Source organism: Bos indicus x Bos taurus, chromosome 2, assembly GCF_003369695.1.
Source record: "Bos indicus x Bos taurus breed Angus x Brahman F1 hybrid chromosome 2, Bos_hybrid_MaternalHap_v2.0, whole genome shotgun sequence".
Taxonomy (NCBI): Eukaryota; Metazoa; Chordata; class Mammalia; order Artiodactyla; family Bovidae; genus Bos; species Bos indicus x Bos taurus.
The window spans coordinates 15,712,372-15,726,686 of NC_040077.1; positions in this window are offsets into that span (position 1 = coordinate 15,712,372).

Sequence of the window (14,315 nt, forward strand, 5' to 3'; positions counted from 1 at the left end):
AGATAGACATGTGACAAATGTGCTATAAGGTTTTGTATGTTAAAAAATATCAGTCAAAAGTATGAATCCAAGATCATAGAAAGAAAGAAAGTGTGTGAGTCGCTCAATCATGTCTGACTCTTTGCTACCCCATGTGCTGTAGCCCACCAGGCTTCTCTGTTCATGGAATTCTCCAGGCAAGAATACTGGAGTGGGTTACCATTCCTTTCTCCAGGGGCTCTTCCTGACCCAGGGATCGAACCTGGGGCTCCTGCATTGCAAGTGGATTCTTTACCATCTGGAGCCTGCCGATTACAATCTAAATTAGAGAGCTCGAAGTGTTATGTGGAAAATATAGTGGTGTATTTAATCATTTTTTGCATTAGGTTTTTGTTGTTTGGAATAATAATCGTAAAAGGAAAAAATGTCATCTAGTTTACCTCTCTGTCCAAGTTGGGTTTGGAAAGCAAATGTGGACATGGGCTTTGGAATGAGAGATATGAAAGGAAGCAGAAGAAGCAAGGCTGAGCATCAGGAGAAATTGAACCAATGCAGAGCAATGTATCTTGGACCAATCCAGCAAGAGTTATGCAGGAATACTGCCCTTCAGAACTGTTTGCCTTAGATTGAAATGTTCAGGGCCCTTCAACTCCTGTTCTGCTCATCCAGCAGATATGGGCAGCCCTGAGAGGGGTGTGATGTCAGGGAAGGTGTTCTTTATACCTAAGGAGGACCCTGAAGGAAGTGAAAGGTGGGAGCAATAATGACTACATTCCCCAGAACCAAGTAGCAAGGGTTCTTGAAAGGATTCTGGCAGAGCATCTCTGAATTTACCAAATATCCCTATTACCAAATTCTGTCAAATTACACTCAAATAACCTGAGACAGAAGCCATTACCAAAAGATTTTTTTTTTCTTCTAGTTTTTGGAGGCTTTCCTTAGTGGCAATTCGATAATGATTCCCCTTGCAGTAGTTTTAGTTCAAATTCTCAAATTGTTCTATGGTGTTCCAGACTGGAGTTACTACAGATTATACAGCAGGGTCCAAATGCCAGGCAGAGATGAAGATGAAGCTAGTATTTAACAACAACGGTCAGAAAACGTTTGGCTCTGTTGAGACGGTAACATTCACAGTCACATTTTTGACACTTTGCAGAGGAATAACTGTGATTAGTTTGGGTGGAGCAGAGATGATCCTCACTCATTTTTTATACCATTTTTCTCTCAGTTGTTCCCTGGGCAGCTACCTCCTTCACAGAACCCAGAGAATTTCCTTTATTCTATTTGTTGCTTACTAATTAATGCAAAAATCCATGATCAGAAAAATACCAACATTTTTAAGAAGGATAAGTGACAGAGCCACGCTGAACCACGTTAGAACCAGAGATAAGAGAGAAAAATCTACAACATTGGCCTTATTTTTATTTAAAATTTTGACACTTTGTTCACCGTGGAGTTTTTGCATAAATTTTAAATTTTAAAAACACTGCATTAGAATGTGATTTCTCTGAATTACTGAGCTCCTGGCACTCCTAAATTTTGCACTTTGTACTTACTTCACCCTAGTCCCAGTCCTGGTAATTTAAAAACCCTCTTTGTACAAAGTTTCTGATTGTTCCCGGATGGCGTTGGGGAGGCATTGGTCTAGTAAAGGATGAATTCTCCATTACTAGAAGTGAAACATAATACTCAGAGGCAGTAGTTTTGTATAATAAGAAGTGAAAGCTTTCAAATAGCCTGAAGAGTTTCTCTTATACATCAAGCAGAAAGCTCTCAGTTTCTAGAATATCAGACATACTTTTTGTAACTCAGGGGGCTCATGGCCCTGCCATGTTTAAATCATTCTCACTCATTAGCCTGATGGTGGAACTCTGTGCTATTTATCTTGGCCTTCTCCCATTTTCTAGTACCCTCAACTCCCAAGAAGGTATTAAATTTTCATTTTGGATACTGAAAAAAAAAAAGTGGCATTCTGAAGTAAGAAATAGATAAACCAATAAGTATTTGGGATATTTCCTTTTACTTTAGCATTTGTTGTTATGTGAAGAGTATAATCTTGACCATACAAATAATGTCACCAATCTCTATAAATTTTATAACAAAATTGTACTTAATAGTATACTTGATAACCTAAACAGTATCTAAAAATGACCAGCTATTATGTTTAGTACATTACTAAACATACATTAGTATGTTTAGTACATGTTTAGACATCTTTAGTACATTAGGACATCTCTATTGAATACTAAAAGATATATTTGAATTATATTATGAAATTTGGGGTAGAAAGACAGGAACCCATATGTAATACAGACAGCAGTAAGTATTTACTTCTTTTCCAGTTGCATTTTTTTAATGCTAAGCTGATATTAAAGCATGTAATGGAAAGGCGCACCAGAGGATGGGAAGGCCTCTCCTTTCTATTTGAGTCCTGAATGTAACTGGGCTATCTTGAGACTTCTCTCTTTTATCCTGTCACATCCAAAATAAACTAATGTGCCACACCAAATAAAACAGAAAAACGTCTTGAAAAGCAATGGAAAACTTTATTACATTTTATTGAGGTTTCCCTGGAGAGTAACCTCATCATGCAAAATTCTTGGCAGGATAAATCACAGCTAGAATCAAGATTTCTTAGAGAAATATCAAATATGCAGATGATACTACCCTAATGGCAGAAAGCAAAGGGGAACTAAAGAGCCTCTTGATGAAGGTAAAATGGGAGAGTGAAAAAGCTGGCTTAAAACTCAACTTTCAAAAAACTAAGATCATGGCAGCCAGTCCCCATCACTTTATGGCAAATAGATGGGAAAAATGTGAAAACAGTGGCAGATTTTATTTTCTTGGGCTCCAAAATTATTGTGAATGGTGAATGTAGCCATGAAATTAAAAGATGCTTGCTCCTTGGAAGAAAAGCTATGACAAACCTAGACAGCATATTCAAAAGCAGAGACGTTGCTTTGCTGACAAAGATCTGTATAGTAAAAGCTATACAATCATCATGTACAGATGTGAGAGTTGGACCATAAAGAAGGCTGAGCACTGAACAATTGGTACTTTCAAATTGTGGTGCTAGAGAGACTCTTGAGAGTCCCTAGGACTGCAAGGAGATCAAACCAGTCAGCCTTAAAGGACATCAACCTTGAATATACATTGGAAGGACTGATGCTAAAGCTGAAGCTCCGATACCTTGATGAATTCAATGCAAAGAGCTGACTCACTGGAAAAGACCCTGCTGCTGGGAAAGATTGGGGGTAGAAGGAAAAGGAGGTGACAGAGGATGAGATGATTGGATGGTCTCACCAACTCAATGGACATGAATTTGAGCAAACTCCGGGAGACAGTGAAGGACAGGGAAGCCTGGTATGTTGCAGTCCATGGGGTTGCAAAGAGTCAGACTTGACTCAGTAATCAAAGAACATCGAGGTTACTCTGGGGAGTATTAAACAAACATCACACAGGAAAACATATTAAAATTTCCTTTACACACATTTAGTTCAGCCCAGTCACTCAGTCACGTATATTGGGTTGACCAAAACATTTGTTTGGGTTTTTTGTAAGATGTTATGAACAAACTTTTTGGCCAACCCAATATTTCCCTTAAATCCCTGCCTTTCTTGTAATCACACGTTTTTGTTTCCCCAGCTCCCAACCAGAGCTCTCTGCTTCTGAGTTAGATTCTCCCTGGCTCTTCTATGTCAATCCCAAATTCTCTGTTCCCCCCACTTTTTTGTTCCCTATTTTAATACTTTAAGGGCCTTTTGTTTGTTCCTTCTTTGCTCCCTACATTTTATTCTGTTGCACAGCAAAATCACTCTCTTTATCTGACTTTTTTTCATTCTTTATCTGTACTTATAACCTCCAGCACCACTACCATCTACATCAGCATAATGAAGAAGTATAGTTGAGCAACTAAAAGTCTTTCTTTCACAAGCAGGAGAAGAGGGAAGATGGTGAACATTTGACTTTTAATGTTTTGACTTCTTTTATTACATCATTTTTTTCTGGTGATTGCTATCTTGTTTCATAGAGTTTAGGTCGGGAGCAAGTATCTAGATTCTACTGAGATCTACAGAGCTGATTGAACACTTATAATTGATATATATTTATACTCAGACATTAGTATACAATATTTTTATGCCAAATTTATAATGTATTATTTGATATGTAGACTTAGAGTAGATCCTATGTTTTTAGCATCCTTTTCATAGTTACTATGGTTATAGCATTTTTGGTCAGTTGTGTCCAAATCTTTGTCACCCCCGGGACTGTAGCCTGCCAGGCTCCTCCATCCATGGGATTTTCCAGGCAAGAATACTGAAATAGGTTGCCATTTCCTTCTCTAGGGGATCTTCCCAACCCAGGGATCGAACCCAGTTTCCAACATTGCAGGCAGATTATTTACCATCTGAGCCACCTGGGAAACCCCATAGTCACTGGATATGGTTAAATCTGACACCAAAGAAGCTACATGTGTTAATTTTTTTGTTGTAGTTGTGAGATTTTACACAACTGATGTTCATGTCAAGCTTCTGCCTTCCCCAAGTCAGTGCTTCACATATTTCTAAGCTGTCCTTGGGGGCTATGGTCAGGCAAGCTGTTGGAAGACTATGAATGTATATGATACTCATCAAGCTCTTCTGTCCGAACAGGACCAGTGCCCAGTGAAATGTGTTTAAAACCATTTTTACTCAACCCATTACTCTAGACATCATCACAATATCAGGGGAAGGCAAATAACATTCCTATTTATTATGTGATAGTTTTAGGAGTAACCAATAATTTGGCCACCTGATGCAAAGGGCCGAATCATTAGAGAAGACCCTGATGCTGGGAAAGGTTGAGGGCAGGAGGAGAAGGGGACAACACAGGATGAGATGGTTGGATGACATCCCTGACTCAATGGACATGAGTTTGAGCAAGCTCCGAGAAATGGTAAAGGACAGGGAAGCCTGGTGTGCTGCAGTTCATGGGGTCACAAAGAGTTGGACATGACTGAGCAACTGAATAACAACAACAATAGTGAGAGGCTTTGAATTGGCTTTTGTTATTTGGACAAAGGAGCCTGGCGGGCTACAGTCCATGGGGTCGCAAAGAGTTGGACATGACTGAGCGACTAAGCACAGCACACAGCATTTGCTTTTAATTTTTATTGTCAATTTTTGTACTAGTCATGGTACAATCAGGGGGTGGGAACCACGACAGCAGTTTGTCCAGGTAAATATAAGTATAAATGATTATCAATTAGATATAGGATGGCTAACTACTATAAGAGATAATAGAGAACTCAAAGTTATTCTGAGTAGCAGCTATAGAAAGAAGGACTCTTTGGACTTAGCAAAATACAAGGAAAAAAGGGAGTTCTGGAAGAAAGGATCTCTTAACAGGTGAGAGTCAGATCCCTGATGGTTGTGGCTTCTGCACAAACATGCTACCTGATGCTGGGCTGAAGGGGAACGTAGATGGAGGTCATCAACTGCTGCAAAACTATGGGAATTTCCACTACTGGGAGAACTTCTAGGACACTGTCCCATATCACCCTTCTCCAACACACACACACACTGATTTTCTCACCATAGCATAAGAAACAGCCCTGGAAGAAGAAAACCTCTCTTCTTCCTTCAGCCTTGCAGTCTCTCCCAGCTTCTTGCATTGGCAGGACCTAACACCAAGCTAGCTTGCAAGCAAGAAATGTGGTCTGCAAAGCCCAGTTCTGGTATCACAAAGCAGGGCCAAAAGAATGTGTGAGATAAAAGGTAATAAATTAGGAACTAGAATGACCCAATTCATCATTGCCACTAAAGGAAGTTAACTCACTAAGCAGTATGACCTCACTTCTAGCATTTTTAATTTGGTTCATGATAGCTTGGATAACATTTAAGATATCAACAAACTTATAAATGAAGTTTCTCAAATTTATACAAATTTTTATGACTTGTATGATTCAGAAGAGAAGGCATTTTAGATTAGCCATTGCTCATTTGTAAACATCATAAAATCAAGGAATGTGACTGTGGGAAAATTTTTCAGCGATCAAGCCTAGACAGAGCATTCCATTATATATGTGAATGCTGACTATAGTTCACCATCTAAATTCCTTTTGAATACTCACTCATAATAACCAGAGTTTAGTTCATGAGCTGATCAACCACTTTTTTAAAATCTAGAAAGTTCTCATTTTCACAAAGTTTCTCCTTACTCTATGCCAAAATCTGCTTCTTCTTAACTGCCTGCCACTGGGCCTCATTCTGTCATATGGAATGTACTAAAAGCTTCTGTTAAAACCATTATGACAGCCCTCCAAGTATTTGAAAGTTCTGTCTTATCTTGTCTCTAACTGTGTTCATTAACCATTCTTCTTGTGGCAGCTTCTGTACCCCTACATCACCAAAGTCATGATCTTATAACTTAACCATTTCTTCCTAAAATTTCTTTTTAAATGTAATGCTCAGAAATGAACTTTGTTAATTAGATATGATAGGACTGATTCAAAATACATGTAAAATAATTTTAAGATCTGAATACTATATTTCCATGAATGCTGCCTTAAGATTTAACTGGCTTTTTCAATAATTACATCACATTTTTGCTTCAATTAGCAAAACTAAAGCAAACTTCTCCCCCTGACCCCATTATTTAAAAAAAGCTAAGACTCTCTTTTTTCAAGAATCAAGGGGTCATATATATACTACACATGAGAAGATGTTCAACATTGCTAATAGAGAAATGTGAATTAAAACTACAATGAGGTATCACCTCATACTGGTCAGAATGGCCATCACCAAAAAGTCTACAAATAATAAATGCTAGAAGGGGTGTGGAGAAAAGGGAACCCTCCTATACTCTTGGTAGGAATGTAAATTGGTACACTATGGAGTTCCACTACGGAGAAAGTATGGAGATCCCTTAAAAACCTAAAAATAGAGTTGCCACATGATCCTGCAATCCACTTCTGGGTGAACATCCAGAAAAGACAAAAACTCTAATTTGAAAAGATGCATGCACTCCAATGTTTATAGGAGCACTATTCACAATAGCCAAGACAGGGAAGCAAAGTAATTCATTGAGAGATGAATGGATAAAGCAGATGTGGTTATATACAATGGAATATTACTCAGCCCTGAAAAAGAATGAAATAATGCCATTTGCAGCAACATGGACAGACCAAGAGCTTATCATATTAAGTGAAGTAAGTCAGAGAGAGGCAAATATTGTATGATATCACTTATATGTGGAATCTAAAAAAGAATAAGCAGGTGAACTTGTTTATAGAAAAGAAACAGACTCACAGACACAGAGGGTGGGCTTGTGCTGTCAAAGGAGAAATCTGGGGGGGTTGGGTGGGAGGGATGAACTGGGAGGTTGGGACTGGCATATGCACATTACTATATATAAAATAGATAATCAAAGACCTACTGTATAGCACAGGGAACTATACGCAATACTCTGTAATAACCAATATGGGAAAAGAATCTGAAAAAGTAGATATATGGATGTGTATAACTAAATCACTCTGCTGTATGCTGAAATTAACACAACATTGTGAATCAACTATATACTAATACAAAATAAGAAAATTAAAAATTATACATATATAGCATATCTTATTCTAAGAATAATATCATTTTAAGTACTAAATCATTCTTCACTTCCTCTAAAACAACTCTCTCAATTGGGATGGCAGGAAGAGTCGGGGTAGAAGCTTTCCTTGATCTTCCAAGCCTCCTCATAAGCTTTTAAGATTTATTTGCTTTAGAACTGGGGAAAGCAGAATTTACCTGGGACTACTATGTCAAGAGTGAAAGTTGGATATTAAGCTAAATTATTTTTTAATTCCTCCTCAGGTAGGGTTCATGACATATTTATTTTCTCTATTTTACCTAAGATAATGTGAAACATGCCAGGACACAAATGATCCCTCACAAAGCAGCATTTTGTAATGAGTGCTACTTTCTTTGTTTTGCCTATTCTGAATTTAGAATCTTGATCGTGGCTGTTAGTTAAGATCCAAAGAAGTCCTGAAATCTATTTCTAGTGACATCTGGCAGGGCTATTTTATTTAGTTGAAGGCAAGAAAAGGATTTGTCTGAACATGATAATTCATGCCTAAAATATATTTTAATATATGTATAATGATCATGTAAATGAATGAAATACTTATTTTACTACATGGAAATCTAAGTACTGACAGCAGTGCGTGAGCTGGATTCTCTTAACCTAGAGTTTTGTTCCTTCAGATAGCTGTTGAGAATTCCTTTATCTCCTGCAAGTCTTTGCTTAAACGTCTCCTTATCAATGAGGCTGACATGAACAACTATTTTTTAAAAAACCCTTTATTTTGTATTGGGGTATAGCTGATTAATAATGTTGTGAGAGTTTCAGGTGAACAGCAAAGGGACTCAACCATACATATACATGTATCCATTTTCCCACAAACTCCCCTCCCATTCTGGCTGCCAAATAACATTGAACAGAGTTCCATGTGTTCCACGGACAACAGTAGGTCCTTGTTGTTCATTTTAAATACAGCAGTGTGTACATGTTCATCCCAAACTCCCTAACTATCCCTTCCTTCCTCCACTCCCCTCAGCTAGAAAGACTGTGAGTCTCTTTCTGTTTGAACAACTATTTAATATTGTGAATCACCCCTTCTGCCACCTTTTTCTTCCTTTGCCTACTGAACTTTATCTTCTTCCACAGTATTTAGCATTTTCTAACTTACTATATCATTTATATATTCCTTGTGTTTAATGCTTGATGCCAATCATTTCTCCCCTCCTCCTCCTAGCCCCTCATTGTAAGTTCCCTGAGAGGAGGTTATCTTTGTCTCCTTGTTTTCTTTATACCCTGATGTAACACAATAAATATTTGTTGAATTAGCAACATTAACTTTCAATCTCTTCTCATAAACTGGTGATAATTATTGCCATTAACGATATAGCCTTTGTTCTGGTTGGGCTGAATTTTCTTTTTCTCTATTGTCCACATTTTGTAGCTTCTTTTATGTGCAACCCATGTTATTTTACACTTTCAGACTGCCCTGATTGATATTTTTGTTGTTTTAGTCTGTTCTCAAGTTCTGTAAAATTAAATAAAGTACATCTTTTAATTAATTGAACCTGAGGCTTTGCTTGCCTTTGATATGCTCTGCAAAATGCAGACATCTGGCTCAGTCTGCCCTGCAGCTTCTTCTAACTGAATCAGCTCCATCCTCAGCCTTCTTTACTAGTCTCTGGGGGAAGGAAACACTTTATAATTGTCCTCTTTGATAAGAAAAGTCACTTTCTGACCGGAAGCTACAATGACACTCATGTCTTAGGATGCAGTGCTGTGGTACTACCTGTAGAACACCATTAGGCATTCTTTTTGGGCAAGCAGTAACACTGGATCATTACTGCTTAACCATTTCTTCTCTGGCTTCTGACCAACCCAACCACTTTGTGTAAAACCTCCTGCATTAGTTAATTTGGGCTGCTATAACAAACTCGGAGAAGGCAATGGCAACCCACTCCAGTACTCTTGCCTGGAAACTCCCATGGACACAGGAGCCTGGAAGGCTGCAGTCCATGGGGTCGCTAAGAGTCGGACACGACTGAGCGACTTCACTGTCACTTTTCACTTTCATGCATTGGAGAAGGAAATGGCAACCCACTCCAGTGTTCTTGCCTGGAGAATCCCAGGGATGGCGGAGCCTGATAGGCTGCCATCTATGGGGTCGCACAGAGACGGACACGACTGAAACGACGCAGCAGCATAACAAACTATAGGCTTGGTGGCTTTTAAACAGCGTGTTCTCAGTCGTGTTTGACTCTTTACGACCCCAAGGACTGTAGCCCTCCAGGTTCCTCTGTCCATGGAATTTCCCAGGCAAGAATACTGGAGTGGATTTCCATTATCCTGTTCCAGGGGAACAACAGGAATTATTTCTCATGGTTCTTAAGCCTGGAAATCCGAGTTCAACATGCCAGCACTGTTGAGTGCTAGTGAGGACCCTCTTCAAGGTTGTAGACTGCCTACTTCTCATTGTATCCTCTGCTCCAGAGAGCAGCTAAAGGGGAGCAAACTCTCTCTTGACTCTTACAATGCCATGAGAGGTCGACCCACATGGACTCATCTAATTCTAATTACCTTTCAAAGGTCTCACCTCATAATGCCGTTCTTTTAAGGAATACGGTTTCAGCATGAATTTTGAGGGGAGCACAAATAATCAGTCTATAACATCCTCTTCCCCATTAGTCACGTTGCTGACCCCTCCATCCTTCAGATATCAATTTAAATGTTATATAATTCCCCCAGAACTTTTCCTGGGCCATTTATGGTGGATAATGACCCTTTATTCAAATACACTGTGTCCTGGTTATTTCTTCATGATACATAACTCATAATATGTATTGTTTATTATCAGTTTTTCCCACTGGACACTGAACTGTAACCTCCAACATGTCTGTTTCATGGGCCCAGTCCAAGGACAGTACTAGAGCAGTCATCCAAAATAGAAATAGATCTGAGGGCATATCAGCATGTTGTCAATTTATAAAACTTATTCAACAGATGTGATACGTTGGCCTAAAGTGAAAGTGAAACTGAAGTCGCTCAGTTGTGTCCAACTCTTTGGGATCCCATGGACTGTAGCCTACCAGGCTCCTCAGTCCATGGAATTTTCCAGGCAAGAGTACTGGAGTGGGTGGCCATTTCCTTCTCCAGGGGATCTTCCCAACCCAGGGATCGAACCTGGGTTTCCTGCACTGCAGGCAGATGCTTTACCATCTGAGCCACCAGGGAAGCCCAGGTTGGCCTATATTGGTGCTTATTTAGGTATAGGTCTGTATCTCTTATCTCTTAGAGACTGGTACTATGTACTTCATTTATTTTTATATTTGGTAACTTATTAATGGATACTTTCTGGATTAGAAGCCCAGGACAAACCTGGGAACATTTAGCTGTCTCCATTCCTCATCTTTTTATGATTGTATTTACTGTCTTTATTAAGATGTGGCCATGGATATTTGATGAGGGAGCACCATTGTATATCTATGGGATGTTTGTTTTAAGTAATTTGTTGTATATAGAAAATACATTCAACAATTTACATAGATTAGTAATTAAATGTGAACACATTCAATGCAAAAAATTCCTAGCACATACAAATATTGGAAGCATACATATGTTCAATAAAATCTTTAAAGAATTGAGTAGTCCATCGCACAACTTATTCTAGAAGGTACACATTTTATAATCTATTTTGAATAAAACAATATGTCTCCATTGCTCTATCTCATTTAACATTAATTCTATGAATTCAGTTTTTTTTTTTCATTTTTGTTTTTCATTCACAAAATGAAAGAGTTAATTAGGGGTTAAATAACTTACCCAAGATTTTACAACAAGAAAGCAAGAGAATTGTGAGAAATTGGTCTTAACCATTTTGCCCTACTCTTCTAGTATGTGGGTGTGTGTGTGTGTTAGTCGCTCAGTCACGTCCAACTCTTTGTGATTCAATTGACTAGCTTACTAGGCTCCTCTGTCCATAGAATTCTCCAGGCAAGAATACTGGAGTGGGTTGCCATCCCCTTCTCCAGGGTATCTTCCCAACCCAGGGATGGAACCTGGGCCTCCTGCATTGCAGAAGGATCCTTTACCATCTAAGTCACCAGCGATGGACAAAATCGCTGAGGGGGCACTCATCTAGAAGATTATTCAAATGATCACTTCCTGGTATCATTTCTTATGAAAGTTAGAAATTTTAGTAGATGGGACACAGAAACAGCATTAAATGAATTTGCTTTACTTTTTTGCTTTGTCTAAAAATGAAGATATGGGTCTTCAAATGAAGAAGGCAGTAAATAGAGTTTTCATATAATTTGAGGACAGCATCCATATTTCCTTCTAGACATTTGAGTCAGGGCTGGGATGGGTAGGACAACGTAGAACCAAATTTGTGAGTTTGTATTCATTGCCTTCTCCAATATTGTTCATCTATCACCTTGCACTCCTGTCAAGTCAAGGTTATGGAATGTCTATTCTGTAGTCCAAATACCATGCACGAAATACCCATAAGTAGTTTGTTTTCATGGGACTAATTCATTTTTATAGCTGTTTCTCTGAGGCCCTAAACAGAACTAACACTGAAGATGGGATTTCCAAGGTGATTATATCTGACAGATAGCCAAAAACATGAGACAGACATTGAAAAATTATAATAACTTGAAATCCAGAGCTAATATTCCTTCACTTCCTACTGTGTTTAGTTTGACATTTTAAAAAATACAAATCCAAGCTATTGAAGTGATTTGTGTTACATTTCTGTTTGCAAATGCTTATTTTTCCTTAGAAAGTTTCTAACCTTTGAGTTGACTGACAGCAAGTTGAGTCTTTTGTAAGAGAGGAGAGAAGACAACAAGACAAATTAGTTCTGTGCCTTTCTTCTTTAAGGAACAAACACCAATAACTACGTTCTGATCTAACTAAGTTTTTATCAGATGGTCAACATTTGGTCAAATGCATTCTTTATATGTAAACTGTACGCAGGTAACATGACTATAGTAGCTATGAGCGCTTAAAAGACCGAAGAAAATGAATTGCTTTGATTGACATCATGGTCTAAATAATTTTGAAAGTATTCTGCTTCTGTATAGGCAGCCTTTGGGAAAGTGTTCACTAAATGGTTAAACAGAAAGGCCCCAGGCACCTGAGCTGGGATATGGTGTTGGGAAGGAGAATGTATAGGTCTAAACAGAAGGATCCCAAAGGGAGAGTTTTAAATGTTGTATCAAGCCTGGAAGCTGTTCTGTTCTCATCTTGCCAAAAGCTGGAGTGAGATATGAAACTCTTCCAGCTGCTACATTAAACCTTTTAAAAAAAAAAAACTACACAAAGCTGTAAACAGAGAGGGGTCATCTCCGGGAAGCTGGCAGCTGCAGTAGCCATTTGACTCAGTTTCCACACAAGTATGTCAAAGCTTAAAATGAAATAAGGGAGGAGCGTGTAATTTTTTTTTGTTTTAGAAGGGCAGAGAGTCTTCTTCGAACACTGATAAAGAATCTGTGCTCAAAGAGTAGACTTGGAGCAGATACAGACAGAGTTAGGCAACTTCTTCATTTATTATCAGAAATATGATGACAGATGGTTGCTCTTGTTAAAATAGACAGGAATGGGATTCAATGAGGATGCTCAGCAGGTGATGAAAAAAGATACCCACATGGCCTGATGTAGACCTAGGTGTTTTCCAAGTGGCTAAGGGTTTTACTACATTCTTACAAGGAGAGGTTAATTAATCAATCAATCAATCGATACCAAAACAATACTGTTTAGTTTTTGAAGCTTATTGTGTTGCAGTTACCTCTAAAGTAAACAGTAGACACTTTTTTAATACATAGTGTGTGCTTTGTTCATTCTCAGTGAATATTTTGAAAGTCTTTGAATTCCAAGTTCCAAATTAGAGAATTCCAAGTGATCTGCAACAATACCTATAAAAGCTAAAATACTCTGGCATTAACGATACTTAGAAAAATTAAAGGATTGTTAACAATGCTAGGTGTCGGTAAAGGTAAATACTTGAATTGAATGGACCTCTAAATAGTATTCAGAGTGAGCAAGTAACTAGATGACCTTCTTAAATATTGCAGAGTAGTGCAGGAATAAGGTCAAATCCTGTCAGTGTTACAAATTACACAAGTGACTATTATGTTTTGTGATGCAACGCCAGTTAAAATAGGAGGAGGCAGCTGCTCTGCAGAATGTAAACTAAGCTGCCAGTTGTTCAAGGGGGTTGCTAGAAGACCTGCCTCTTACTAGGTAATAGCACACAAGCCTCCTCTTGATATAACAGAGTACAACATTCCTTTGGTGCCAACATGGTTATGTATTTTCCTACTTTACAGGAATATGATTTTATATGTGATTGCACACAGTCACACATGTATTTTTTTCAGCATTTTTAGAGGAGGACATTGTGTTTTAGAGCATGGTATTTCCAGAAGGCTTTGAATAGTACATGATCAGAAACACAAACACAATTATGTGCTATTTGCATACTGAAATATCAGACAAGTAACTTGTCTTCAGGGAAAGAGCAGTTTCTTATAATATGAGTTTGTGTGAAGTGATTGCCAACTGCATTTGGACAATTAGGTCAAAAGAGAATTCTTCCAAACAGCACTCAGCAATTTCTTTATTACAGATAGTGTTTTATTTACTAGCACTGTCAGAATTCAAAAGCTGAACTTCAGTAATTGTTGATGTGGCACTTTATAAATAGCATAAATCAATTGAAAAATGAATTACTCATGGTTTGTGACCAAAATAAAGTAACAATGATAAACCCATCACACAACTGT